Below are 15,306 nucleotides of genomic sequence, written 5' to 3'. Positions count from 1 at the left end.
TTCTTCTTTTTTTTTTCATGGACAACATAATAAAAGGCTCTCTAACAAGATTTGTCTATAGAAAATATTATCCCTAAAATATCATCCATTCATACCACAATACCCTGTCCAAATAATTATAACCATTTCTAAGAATCAATAAAAATTTAAAAGTTATTTTCTTAAGTCTCACCTCTCACACAAAAGAATGGATTCTTAAACGTGGAAAATTTCTAAGCAAATATGTGCTAACAACCATCTTACCACAATGTTTGGCATGTGCATTAGGTAACTCTAGAGAAACTCTTAGTAATACAGATAACAAAAATTGACTCAAAAGTAACATTTTGCAAGAATAAATAAGTAATTTTAAAAAAAATTGACCGTGAAAATATTAATATGACAAAAATCAACATGAACGTGCATGAATATGCTCACCACCCCCAACCAAAATCTGATAGTGTCCTTAATGTCTCAATATATAATAAATGTAAAAGAGCAGGGAAAGAGAACACCTGGATAGCGAGCGTCGAGTGATAGAGCAAATATTGATTCTCTAAAACATGAAAAACTTAAAACGCAAAATGATAACAAATAAAATAAAATGGCAAAAGGGAAATAAACTGAAAAAAAACCTATGTACAAACAATTTGGAACACTACTCAGACTTGGTAAACTGGTTCCACGAGAGTGACTTCTTCAGGCTGGGTTACCCTCTCTATGTAGTGTTTCAGTCGTTGGCCATTTACTTTGAATTCTCTCCCATCAGTTGGGTCTATGACCTCAACAACACCGTTGGGAAAGACAGATTTCACAACATATGGGCCAGTCCACCTTGATCTCAGCTTGCCAGGGTGGATATGCAGACGAGAGTCATAAAGATGTACTCGTTGGTTTGGCTCAAATTCTTTTCTTAGGATCTGCTTGTCATGGACCACTTTCATTTTAGCCTTGTAGATCCTAGAGTTGTCATAAGCATTGTTTCTTAACTCTTCAATTTCTGACAACTGAAGCTTACGATTGAGTCCTCCCGCCTTGAGATCAAAATTGAGGATTTTAACTTCCCAATAAGCTTTGTGTTCTAGCTGAACAGGAAGGTGGCAGGCTTTACCATAGACTAGCCTATAAGGAGACATACCAAGTTGAGTTTTGTAAGCAGTGTGGTATGCCCAGAGAGCATCGAGAAGTCGTGAGGACCAATCTTTGCGGTCAGAATTAACCGTCTTTTCTAAGATTTGCTTAATTTCTCGGTTGGCTAACTCAGCTTGGCCATTTGTCTGTGGGTGATAAGGCAATGCAACCTTATGAATTACACCATATTTTTGCATTAAGGTCTCAAAAGAACAGTTGCAAAAATGGGTGCCTTGATCACTTATGATAGCGCGAGGTGTGCCAAACCTAGATAACACATTTTCCTTTAAGAATTTCACAATAGTTGTGTTATCATTATTTCGACAAGGCACAACTTCCACCCATTTTGAGACATAGTCTATGGCGAGGAGAATGTAAAGGTAGCCAGAAGAAGGTGGAAATGGTCCCATAAAGTCTATCCCCCAACAATCGAATATTTCTATTACAAGAATTGGGTTTAATGGCATCATATGTCACCGAGACAGAGCACCTAATTTATGACACCTTTCACATGATCGACAGAAATTGTTAGTGTCTTTGAACAAAGTGGGCCAATAAAGACCACACTGTAAGATTTTTGCAGTAGTCTTTTTCATAGAAAAATGACCACCACATGCTTCATTATGACAAAAGTTCAGGACACTAAAAATTTCATCATCTGGAATGCAACGTCTCATAATTTGGTCGGGGCAATACTTAAAAAGATATGGATCGTCACAATAGAAGTTACGAACCTCGACCAAAAAATTACGTTTATCTTGTGCACTCCATGCAGTTGGAAGTTCGCCAGTCATTAAGTAATTAACGATATGAGCGTACCATGGCAACTTAGTGACTGTGAAGAGATGTTCATTAGGGAATTCATCTTGAATGGCTGGGCCATCAGCGGAATCAGAAAATTCAAGACGAGATAAGTGGTCCACTACCATGTTTTCAACTCCTTTCTTGTCTTTTATGGTAAGATCAAATTCCTGTAATAGAAGGATCCACCTAATTAAACGCGCCTTAGCATCCTTTTTGGAAAGGAGGTATTTTAAGGCAGAATGGTATGTAAAGACTGTGATAGGTGACCCAATCAGGTAGGAACGAAACTTGTCAAGTACGAATACTACAGCAAGTAACTATTTTTTAGTAGTAGAATAGTTCATCTGAGCACTGTTAAGAGTTCTACTTGCGTAATAAACAACGAAGGGCTTCCCTTCCCTTCTTTGACCTAAGACGACCCCTATAGCATAATTGCTAGCATCACACATGACTTCGAACGGTAAGGTCCAATCTGGTGGCTGAATGATAGGGGCGGAAGTGAGTTTTGCGATGAGAATTAAAAAAGATTCCTCACACTCAGGTGTCCAACTGAACACAACATCTTTTGCTAGGAGGTTTGACAAAGGGCGAGCAATTGTCAAAATTTTTTGTATGAACCTCCTATAGAATCCTGCATGCCCAAGAAAAGATCGAATGTCTTTAACAGTCTTGGGGGTGGGAAGCTTTGATATGAGTTCAATCTTTGATTGATCAACCTCAATTCCTCGTTCCGACACGACATGCCCTAAGACTATGCCTGATGGCACCATGAAATGACACTTTTCCCAGTTGAGTACCAAGCCCTTTTCTTTGCAACGTTTAAGCACAGACTGTAAATTGAGAAGGCTTGACTCAAAGGAATCTCCAAAGACTGTCAAATCATCCATGAATACTTCCATACATTTTTCGATCATATCACTAAATATGCTCATCATGCATCGCTGGAAAGTGGTTGGAGCATTACACAGGCCAAATGGCATGCGCCGAAAGGCAAAAGTACCAAAAGGACAAGTGAATGTGGTCTTATCCTCATCTTCTAAGGCAATCTCAATTTGGTAATACCCTGAACAACCATCGAGAAAACTATAGAAAGGATGACCTACCACACGTTCCAATATTTGATCGATGAATGGAAGTGGAAAATGGTCTTTGCGGGTGGCTGCATTTAATTTTCTATAATTAATGCACATGCGCCACCCAATTGTGACCTTGGTAGGAACAAGTTCCTCTTTTTCATTTTGTATTACTGTTACCCCAAATTTCTTGGGAACAACCTGAGTTGGCCTGACCCATTTACTGTCAGCAATAGGATAGATAATGCCAGAATCAAGAAGTTTCAAGACTTCCGTCTTAACTACTTCCCTCATCGTTGGGTTCAATCTTTTTTGAGGGTCATGACGTGGTATAGCCCCGTCTTCCAAATGAATGTGATGGGATCAAATTAAAGGACTAATACCTTTGATGTCAGCTATCGTACATCCTAATTCATCTCTTTGTTCTTGCAACATATTGATGAGTTGGCGCTCTTGTGTGGCATTGATCTTGGAGGATATTATGACAGGAAAAGTGTTGTCAGCTCCCAGGAAAACATGCTTAAGACCCTCGGGAAGTTGTGCCAACTTTGGTTGAGGAGCTTATTCAATAGATGGTTTTGGTGTTTCTCGATCTTGAGGGAGTTCCTCAAAGATTGGATTCCAAAACATGGTTCTTCTAGCCTGTGAGTGTTTGACAATTTCAGGGTTGATTGCAGACTCATTGGGCTCAGAACTTTCTGAAATTTGGAAGAGGTGATTAAAATGATTAGACGTGTATTTCGATTTGACCTCTTCCAAAATAAGTGCATCAATCAGATAGGATTGGAAACACTCATCGTTGTCAGGTGGTTGTTTGCCGATGTGGAAAACATTCACTTCTAGAGTCATGTTTTCATAAGATATTTTCATGAGACCATTCCTATAGTTAATGAGTGCATTTACTGTTGCGAGGAAAGGTCTACCGAGAATGATGGGAATTTTGGACTCTATACTCACTTCAGAATGAGTGTCCAAGATGAGAAAATTAACAGGGTAATAGAATTTTTCAATTTCAATTAGAACGTCTTCTACTATTCCCAGAGGTTTCTTAACTGATCGATCGGCCAATTGTAGCACCACGGATGTGGGCTTGAGTTCTCCTAGTTCTCCTAGACCTAATTGCAAGTATATTGAATATGGCATGAGATTTACACTTGCTCCTAAGTCTAGAAGGGCTAGACCAAATTCCTGCTCCCCAATTTGGCATGAGATGGTGGGACAACCAGGATCTTTGTACTTAGGCGGTGTCTTGCAGTCAATTACCACACTAGCTTGTTCCCCCATGAATGCAGTTTTCTTGACATGGTGCTTTCTTTTAATGGTGCACAAATCCTTGATTACCTTGTCATAAGCCGTCACTTGTTTGATCACATGCAACAATGGCAAGTTGATCTTCACTTGTGTTAAAAGGTCGAAGATTTCACCATGATTTTCCAGTACCTTTCCAGTGGATTTCAAAGCTTGAGGAAAGGGTGCCTTTACTAGAATGCTTATTGGCACATCATCATCTAGAGTGGGCATTGACGCACTCGTTGTCTTAGTTAACGGTGAAACAGTACTTTGACCACTTTGAGTAGAGACGGCATTAACCTCTTTGAAATTTGTATCTGCAGAGGAGGAGGTTTGTGCCATGTGTTGCCCTTTTTGATGCATTAGAGGTTGAGCGGGAAGTCTACCATGCTCTTGAATCACCAAAGTAGTGTTTAACCTTGTCATTTGTATTTTCATGTCTCTCATTTCCTCTACCATTTGTGTGAAACAAGATTTGAGCTCTTGAGTTGAGGCTATTAGAGTTTGTACAAGCATCTGCAAAGTATTCTATAGTGAATTACTTGACTGCATGTTATTTTGAGGAGAAATGTATGCTTTTGGCGGTTGTTGTTGTTCAGGCCTCCATTGGCTTCCAGATGCTTGGTTTGAATCCTTCCAGCTGAAATTTGGATGGTTGCACCAACCGAGATTGTATGTGTTTGAGAAAGGGTTATAAGGCTTCTTGTAATCCCCTAAAGCATTGCAATGTTCCTCATTTCCTCCTCTTAGCTCACCAAGAGTTTGGCACTCTTGCGATTGATGATCCGTCCCTCCACAGATGAAGCATGGATTTCATGTCTCTACCTTTGCAGCATGGATTTCATGGATTGATGTTCCGTCCCTCCACAGATGAAGCATGGATTTCATGTCTCTACCTTTGCAGCCATGTGGATTCCTCTACCTTCTCGAGATTTGAAAGCCTCGAATTATTTTCTCAATGATTCAATTTGGCTTTTGACATTGTCATCTTCCTTTAACTGGTAGATTCCAGTTGATCGTGGCTTATCCATAGGACTCGGTCCATTCCATGTGTAGGACTTTTCAGCAAGATCGTCGAGGTACTCGAAAGCTTCATCGGGATTTTTTTGAAGGAATTCGCCATTGCACATCATTTGTACGAATTGTATTTGTCTAGTTGTGAGACCGTCATAGAAATAGCTGATCAGACGCCAGCTTTCGTATCCATGATGTGGGCATTGATTTATCAAATCTCTAAACCTCTCCCAGACCTGATGGAAAGTTTCATGGTCTTTCTGGATGAAGGTAGAGATTTGCCTCTTAAGGCTGCTAGTCTTATGGGGCAGGAAATATTTGGCAAAGAATGCTTTTGTCATTTCATCCCATGTTCCGATAGATCTAGGCCTTAAGGAATACAACCAGCTTTTTGCTTTGTCTTTGAGAGAGAAAGGAAAAAATTTCAATCTCACAATGTTGGTGACATCAGCTCGGTTGTTGAATGTAGCCACCACCTCTTCGAATTCCCGTATATGCACGTACGGACTCTCATTTTCCAACCCATGGAAGGTTGGTAAGAGGTTAATCATGCCGGGTCTGAAGTCAAAATTTGGCATATTGTTGGGATACATTATGCATGAAGGTGTAGCTGTACGCGTAGGATGTAAATATTCATGTAGTGTTCTTGGTTGGACTTCATCTTGATGAGCCATCATGGGTGGTTTAGGAAGTCTCGGTGAATTGGGAGTGTTTGAACGAATGGAAGAAAACGACGAACTAGGAGAGTCTTCTAAAGCTTCTACTTGTTGTCTCACAAATCTCCCTAGTGCGTCTCTGTTTGGTGGCATAAATATATTTTTTTATTTTGTAAGTATTATAAGCGCAAGTGTGTAATAATGTAATAAGTATACACCAAAATGTTCCCAGGAAAATTGGAAAGGCTGCCAAGGAACCACTTTAGGCCCACGAGCTTTTCTAGAACTCCCCGAGGTTCTTAGAAAAGATTGGAGGGTAACGCTAACACATACCTTATTTAAGAACCAATTTTTCTAAGACAGAAAAAGTTTGGATTTTACTAATTTCCAAAATTACACAAATGTTCTCAATACTTTATTTTTTAATTTTTTTTATGATTTAAAATTTTATGCTTTTTTGCCGGAAAAAACCTAAACCTAGAAAATAAAATTCTAAACCTAAAAATAAAATAAATTAAAAGAAATGAATAAATAAATAAAAATAAAAATTACTAAGGAAAAATAAAATAAAAGAGAAATTAAAAATTATACTACTTTTTTCTTTAAATAGAAAAAAAAATTAATTTACTATGCAAACCTTTAATTGTAGAATTATCTCCCCGTCAGCGGCGCCAAAAATTGATATCACCCAATAACTCCTAAGCGGTCGTAGTAGTAATCAGGCCATGTCGTATCCACAGAGAGGTAAAATACAAATAAAAAGAAAGATTAGTAAATTAGAAATAATAAACTTTGAAATAATGTAACTTTGAAAAAGAATATATATTTTTTTAATATTAAATAAACAAAATCGAGGAATTAGAATCAGAAAGAAAATATGGAAGGCATAAGTTTCATTCATGCAAACATATATATATTTTAATAAAATTGATTCATTCTACTCAACTATAATTCTACACCATTAATTATAGTTGGAAAATATATATAATAAAGCTCACTTTAAAATATGTTCTTTAATTAAATTATACTAACTTCTAATTTTAAAAACCTATTATATTATATACCTTAGAGCGACAAAATACCAATGACAGAATGCAGTAAAAATCATATAATATAACAATCATCCTAAATTAAATTAAAAGCCTAAATTACATAAGAAGAGCATGACTAGACTTGTGTAAAATACACTAATAAATTTAGAATAAAAATTATAAGAAAATAAATTTAATTGTAACAAAGATATTGAAATGAAGAACAAAATAATGAATCAATATATTAAAAATATAATGTGAAACATGAACTTCACTCTAGCCTTTCCACAAGAATTTAGCCTAAAATAGGCATTGTTTTCTCAAAGTAATGTAAAAGAAATGAAAGAAAAATAAGAACAAAAATGCTTTTCTCTCTCACTATACTCTCCACACTTCATTCCAAATTCTGATACTTTTTTTTACTCCATTTGGTTCTCTATTTATAGTGGAAATAGGACCCAAAAATGTGTAAAATCGTGTACAAAATAGTGGGAAAATGGTATAAAAACTGATGGAAGTGGGGCAAGTGGTGCTGGGTCGTGGGGGACATCTGGGGCACTTGGCGGAAGCTGATTGGCTCGGCAGCTGGCACGGCAGGAGTATGGGGGATAGCCGCCAGGCAAGGGGACGCGTGTCGCTGTCTGGTTGGCTCAGCAGGCTGCGCGTCAGGCGGGTGGCAGCGTGTCAGATCGTGGCGTCAGATGGCAGGCGTGACAGGCGGCTCACAGCTTGGCTTCGACGGCGCGGCTAGAGGCTCAGCTGGCTTGGCTGGGCGAATGGCAAGCTGCCATGTGGCAGCGTGGGGGAGCAACTGTTTGGGCTTAATTTTGGGCCATTCCATCTTCAAAAATGCCATTTTCTTCATGATTTCTTCAATTTTAATTCTTTCCTTCTTCTTTCTTTTTCTTTGTGTCAAAGTATATTTTATTTCCTGAAAATTAAACACAAATTAAATTAAAATTAATATTTTCAAATATAAAATATATGACAATAAATCCATGAAAATATTATTTAAAACTTAATTAATTTTAAACTTTTAAGACTAATAATATGATATTTTTGAGCACTAATCACCTCCATATGCAAGGCCTTCCTCCCAGTGGACCAACTAATGAAAGGCTTCTCTTGGGCGAGGGGTTACGCCCATGACCCCTAACATAGCGGCCCCTGTGGCTTCAATCTTGCTATGCGAGACAAGGGCGTCATGGCACCTACGTATCCTTGGTTCTCATATAGCAAGGCTATTTCATCCTTCGTCGTGACGACTTGTGAAAAAGTTTACAAATGGCTAAGCATATGACCCTTCGATGATGATCTCTACATTAAATTCTTCTTGGAAATTATTCCACATTCACACAAACCATCTTAAATCATACATCTCTTCTCTATATAACAAAATAATCATAATCATAAATCATCGATTTAAAATAACCATGAGAATATAGACATAAGATTTCATAATTCATGTAAAGCCAAAAATTTCTATTTATGCTTGCCCACATACGCACACGCCCAAGTATACACAAGCACACACTGTGGGAGTCAGTATCCCGTGATCCGTAGGGGGAAAGACCGGGTAAAGCTATGCAATCCACACCGCCTAGGGCAGGTCAAGTGTGATGATTCTAAGACTGTGTAGGTATGGGACTACACAGTTGAAGATGACTTAAATGGATTGATGGGTACTACCTATATCAACAAGGTGCATCTTCTTTTCGATAGCCCATCACTTGAGAACTCCAAAGTTAAGCGTGCTTGACCTGGAGTAATCTCAAGATGGGTGACCTCTTGGAAATTTTTCCCAGGAAGCGTGCGAGTGAGGACAAAGCACACTGGAAAGACTCGTGTTGGTTTGTAGGGCAAGTAGTCATTCCAGGAAGCAGCCATAGTGACGTGGGGTGTTACACACACAATCCATATGCCCACACGCCTAGACCAGTTACAAGAGTACTAATTTTCATAGCCACTCTTTTATAGAAAACTACTCATACAAAACCTACATCCATATTTCCTTTCATGCTCCTATGGATTTAACAAAATAGAATCATGGATAAAAATCAGAATACATAGAGGCAAAAATCCATTCCAACAACCAACAGCTTATCAAAATCAAATAGAGATCATGTAAGTCATCATAACAATAACAGGGTTAGAGATCTCCTTTACATCTCTTGCTATAAATCAAGACCCAAAATGGAAATCACTCTTGAACAACCTAGGGTTTTCAAAACCCATATCAAGAAAAAGAAGAAACAAAACTTAGGATTGAGGGGAAGAACCTTAGACATAAAAAATTAACCCAAGGATCAAAAAAGACAAGAAACCTTACCTAGACTTTTCAAAACCTTCTTCTTCTTCCTCTCTTTCTTCCTTTATTTCTCATTCTCTCTCATTCTCACGTTCACTCTCTCCCTTTCTCTCTCTATGGCCGACGGCTCAAATGTACAAAATGGCCTCTTCTTTTCTTTCTTTCCCTTTTATCTAACCTAAGGCAATAACTAGTCCAAATAGAAAAGGGTAAGTTTCCTACTTGTCTATATTTTCATTCATTTAAAATTTTTATTTTATTTTCATAATTGGAGGAAAATAAAGAGTGCATAAAAAGATGACAACTCTTTTCCTATTTTTAGCTAATAGTCATCCAATCAACTCACTCCATTTCCAAACCAAAAAAAGAAAGAAATCCCCCATTCCCGCTATAGCCTTACACGCCCACATCTCTTTCCTCTTCTTTATTTTTTTTCTAATTAAATGAAAATAATTCTAATAAAAGGAAATAAAGGTGTGTAGAAAATTCTACTGCATGTTCACAATGCAACCATGCACATGCACACACTTAATCACTAAGGTGCATCACTACCTACCATGCACCTTGGTGCATCCAACCAAAACTCATTTTATTCACAAATTAAGTTAATAAATAACCAAAACAATTAATAATTAAATTCACAAAATTTCTACCAAACAATTCTAACAAATAGAAAAAAAATTCATAACACTTAACAATTAAATAAAACAAAGCACAAAATTAATAAAATAAAATAAATTTGATGCGCTACATCAGTCCCATTCACAGCTCGGGTGCAATTTTCTTACCTCGAGTCCTGAGCGGAGGTTGTGAAGCGCTCCCGATCACGATCCTCAATCCTGAGCCTTAACGGTAACCCTAGTCACAAGCTTCAATGGATAACTATTAAAATATAATCTAATTAAATGCTTTGGAATAAAATACTACCCTTCGGGACCACAAATTCCTCTAAACCGCGCCCCGAGCACTTAGGTTTAAGTCCCCAAGCCCAAAGACCTATCTTGGTTAAGGTTGTTTAGGCGGGCCACGACTTGGCCCTAAGGGTCGCGGCACACCCCCAAGTCAGAGGCGCCAGCCTCAAGCTCCAGGGGTACGTGGGCCGCGACTTGCCCTACAGGGCCACATCGTCCCCACGAAACAACAAGCCCCTCAGGGCCTTTTGGGTCACGCAGGCCGCGGTGCCCATGAACTTGGTCGCAGTGCATCCCCGCAAACCCAGAAATCCCAGCTTCTTTTGCATTTTTCCCCAACTCAAAGCCTCATAATTCAACTTTAAACCTATACCCAAGCCAATATTAGGTCCAGAAATCCTACTATTACCTTACAAACATGACCAATAGCCTAGAACATTAGTTCAATCTTCCTTAAATTCCAAATTCAGACACTCCCACAAGTATCCCTAATCATGCTCAAAACCCAACTAGATATTCAACAGATTAGTACCTAAAATCTTACCTCAGTAAATAGCTTTAATCCTCAGCAATTCCTTGGCTGCTTCTTGCATAGTTTCCCCAGATTTCCCAGCTCAATTCCTAAGATTCTCCTTCAACAACTTCCTTAAACTTCCAAGAACAAAAGAGGGAGAGAAAGAACGTGCAAGAGAGAGAGAGAGAGTGCTGAGAAATATTCCACTAAGTTCTGATTATTTCCTAGAGTCTAATATGAGTATATCCTTTAACCAAAAGACCAAAATGCCCCTAAAGATAACTCAACCCCTTTGTTTCCCTTAAGGGAAAAACAGTCATTTGCCCCGTTTCCTGCTAATTCCTCGAGCCATCCTAAAAATTACCAATTAATCTCGACATGCCCCACTAATTACCAAATACTTACCCAGTACTCGATAAATCCCCAAATATTCACTAAGTTCCCAAAATACCCCTAGGCTCACCCCAAGCTGGGTATTAAACCCAATTATGACTATTCCACTAATCTGTTCACTAGGATCACCTCGACCCGTATACTGCAAATATATCCACATAATAATGTGGTCTCAATAATTTAATACATATAATCATATTTATGCCCGCAACGGACCAAATTTACAAATATGTCCTTATAAACAAGAACGGGCCCACATGCATATTTAATACTTATAAACATGCTTATAAATATACTCATATTATCATATAAATCATGCATGCCACATAGTCACACATTTAATCACTTAATCACACATATATCAAATTATGCCCTCCCGACACGCTAATCAAGGTACTAAACCCTATTAGCAATTTTGGGTCGTTACAAAGTATCATCCCACGAAGACTGATTTATCAATTACCAATTAATTAATTCATGATTTCTATTTGGCTAACAAAAAATTGATTTGTAAAATTTTAAATCAAGAAAGCATTAATAAATGTAAAGTGTACAAATAAATTAACAACAAGAACACAATAATGAAATTCACGAACGAGAACAATTAAGAATTCTAATCTTCCCTACTATCCACTCTATTATTCTTTAATGCAATTACCACTGAAATTCTTTTCACTAAAATGATAAGCATACAAAAGTATTAACTATTCGAATGAAGAAATAGAAAACTCGACCTAATGTGAATTCCCTATATTTCTATGGTAAATTCAAACAATACGAAGCAATAAATACAGCCCTAAATCAGATAGACCAATTTGATGCTCTCGTTCTAAATTGAAATCTACGTATACTCAGTTTTAGCATATTCAAATCTTACTTTTTAGATTTTGATTCAAATTCATAGATTGTATGTAAAAGGTGCGCAATCAATCACATACACAATAAACACAAATTGAGTAAATTTTAGATGAAGAAGAAATAGACAAATGAATTAAATCATAATAGAGTTTCAAGAGAGTCAATTAGAAACCATAATAAAGGAATTAGTTCATAAACATGACTATGAAATCCATAAAACTAATGATTAACATAAAGAAAGACAAAGAAAAGAGAAAAAGAACTTTAGATTCGATCTGATCCAATCTTCACCAGAATGGCTCCCAAGCGTTTTCTTCTTTTTTTCCTATGCCAAAAAGACTATGTTTTTCTTCTCAAAATTGGAACTTATAATCTGCCCTGAATTTTCCCATCTAAAAGGAAAAAAGGACAAAATTGCCCTCAGCTATGTTGTGTAACGACCCGAATTTGCTAATCGGGCTTAGGACCTTGATTAGTGTGCCTGGAGGGCAATAAGTGATTTAATATGTTAATATGTGGATTTATGTGTATATATGATAATGATGCATGTTTAATTGAGTTAAATGTGCATGTGGGCCCCGTCTGGATATTAAGGGCATAAGTGTGATAAATGTGATAAATGTTATATATATGTGATATGTCTGTGCAGCACGATCCGAGACAGTCCTGGGGAGCAATTAGCCAGAGAGTCACAACGGGGTTGAGATTCCGACTCGGGGCGAGTCGAGGGGTAATTTGGGTACTAGGTGTGTTATGGGATTATCGGGATATGAAAATAAATATTTGGAGATATATTTGAGGATAGAATGTCTAGGAGGGAATATTGGGAAATTTACCATTTTGCCCTCGGGGACGTTTTGGTACCCCGAGCCTTGAGGTAACCACATAGATTAAGTTAAATGAAACAAACCTTAGAACTATACATAACACTTAAGGAACCGACTCATTCTATCTCTCTAAGCAAGTGGATATCTTCTCTTTGGAGGCTTGAGGAGAACTTGGAGGAACTAGCTAGAAGCTAGAAGGATTTCAGCTGAGTAATCTTGGGAGCTAGGAGCTTGGGGATTAAGGATCAACTTCAGAGATTGGATTCAGCAAAGGTAAGCTTTAGTTATAAAGGTTATGATGAGAATTGTTGCTGGTTTGTTAGGGTGTGCATGTTAGTTAAGCTTGATCTGCTTTTGGGTATTCTATCTGAGTTTTGGAGCAGATTCTTGTTGGGTATTGATGTTGATATTGAGCTGGTAAGTATGTGTTAATTATCTGGGTTTGTTAGACAGGCTTTGAGTGAGTTAGCTTGGGGAAAATGTAGGGAAGAAGATGGAAATTCTGGGTTTGGAGGTGAGGGCTGCGGCCCGTGTGCGCGCGCGACCGAGGAGTTCATGCGCGCCGCGGCGCTTGGTGCGCGTGCCGCGGCCCATGTGTGTTGCAGGGGTGTGCTAGCCTCTGTTTTGAGGCTAGCCACAGCTCTTGAGGGTGGGGCCGCGACTCTTAGTGCTAGTATGCATTTTTAAGGGTGTTTAGGCTTTGGAATTCAATGGTTAAGGCTCGGGATGGATTTTATCACCCGGATTGATAGAATTCAAGGTCCCGGAGGTTAGGGATATGACTCAAAGTTATTTATTGGATTAGAACTTGATGGTTGGATATTGTTAATATGCTGTGACTAGGGTTTCAGCGAGGCTTAAGTTAGAGGACTGTGCTCGGGACATCGGTAAGAAAACCCTTGTTCCCATAGAGCTTGCATGCAGGGCTGAGCCCAATGTGTTTGAATAGAACTGGTATGCAGGGCTGAGCCCAATGCGTTTGAATTGTGGGGCGTAGCCCTTTAACTGAATATGATAGAATTCTATACTTGCTCGTTATGCTATGTATGTTATTATGTGAATGATCGGCAAGAGCCGGGAACGGTGTAGGCCGAGAACGGCGAAGGGCCGGGAACGACGTTGGGCACGTTGAGTGCAAGGCCGAGAACGGGAAGGGGCTAGGAGTAGCGTTGAGCACATGGAGTGCGAGTTGCCAGGGCGAGTCCCTAAAAGGATAACTGGGATATCCTCACGGCGTGGTCTGCGAACCCAGGGCTTGGTAAACGCCTAGGACGGCTAGGCCGTATGTGTTTGGCCCGTTGGTGGCCTGTTTATATGCTTGTTATATGTGTTGCATATGTTATCTGTTTGTGGGTTTTCTTTCTGGGCTTCGGCTCACAGATGCTCTGTGGTGCAGGTAAGGGTAAGGAGAGAGCCAACCAATTGTGAGTGTAGCAGGCGTGAGGCGACGTGTACATGCTTGGCTAGCCTGGCTGCCACAGCCAGAGGATTTTGGAAGATGCTTGTAAATAAACTTAGATTTTGTCGTTTAGTCGACTTGGTTCAATTTTTGTATTGTAAATGTTTCTAATTATATTTTGGGATCCTAAGTGTAAAACTTTTATGATTTTCTAGGGAAATTGTTATTTCTAAAGTTTTTCATCTATTTATGGCTTAATTTCACTATTTGACCTAAAACCTCGACTAGTGAGTTAAAAGCACGTTTTTAAACTCACTTAGTAACGGCTCTAAGGAAGTAGGGCATTACATGTTGTGTATGGACGTCTCAGGCCTCGCGGCTCAGCATTTGGGCATTGGGGCCCATGTCTGACCCTTGGGAAAAACTGAACTCCAGCGCCATGGCTCGTGTAACTCCAGGAAAACAACCTCTCTGTATAAGGGCTAGCCACGACCCAAATTCCAAGCATCGGGGCTCAACTAGAAATTTCCAAATTTCATCATTTCAAGACCGATTTTAGCCACTGACATCCCAAACACTTCCCAGTGCTTCCTTAATCCCGAAAACTCTTTAAAATCACAAAGTTGGCCTCCATTTCGATGTTAATTTCACCACAACCACTCCATCCCTTTATTACGAGCTAAAACCTGAAAACACAACAAACACATGCATAAACTTATACAAAACCATGAAAAACACTAACGACACTACCTATAATACACCCTAAAAATAATATAAAATTAGAATCAACAGAATCCAACCCCTATACAACCATATAAGTGGTCCCGAGCCTTTCTACGCCCCTATTATCACTCTCACCGCCTCTCGTAGCCTCCACAGCTCTGAGAGCTCTTTCCGCCCCTCCAACTCTTGCGGCCTCCATAGCTCCAAGAGCTCCCACCTCGCTGCCTCCACAGAGGTGAGTTTGTGGTTTTTCCTACTTTTTTTAGTTTTGTTTTTTTTTTAATAAAGTTAGGTATAATTTTGGAATTTGAATTAAATTTGAAAATTGAGAATCATGAAATTGAGAAATTGATAGTTAGTTTGATTTATAGTTATGAGAATTTAGAAATTGAGAT

At 38.7% G+C, this 15,306-nt stretch overlaps 1 non-coding gene across 1 annotated transcript; it reads left to right on the top strand.

Annotated features, from left to right (window-relative positions):
* The first annotated feature begins 5,477 nt into the window (after window positions 1–5,477).
* On the top strand, window positions 5,478–5,584 carry LOC133780923 (small nucleolar RNA R71). The gene has a single exon (XR_009869729.1). It is a non-coding gene; the product is annotated as a small nucleolar RNA R71 (small nucleolar RNA).
* The last annotated feature ends 9,722 nt before the right edge of the window (window positions 5,585–15,306 follow it).

The sequence above is a fragment of the Humulus lupulus genome, chromosome 5, assembly GCF_963169125.1.
Source record: "Humulus lupulus chromosome 5, drHumLupu1.1, whole genome shotgun sequence".
Classification (NCBI taxonomy): Eukaryota; Viridiplantae; Streptophyta; class Magnoliopsida; order Rosales; family Cannabaceae; genus Humulus; species Humulus lupulus.
The sequence above is the reverse complement of the archived record's forward strand: the minus strand, read 5'-3'. Positions and strand labels throughout refer to the sequence as shown.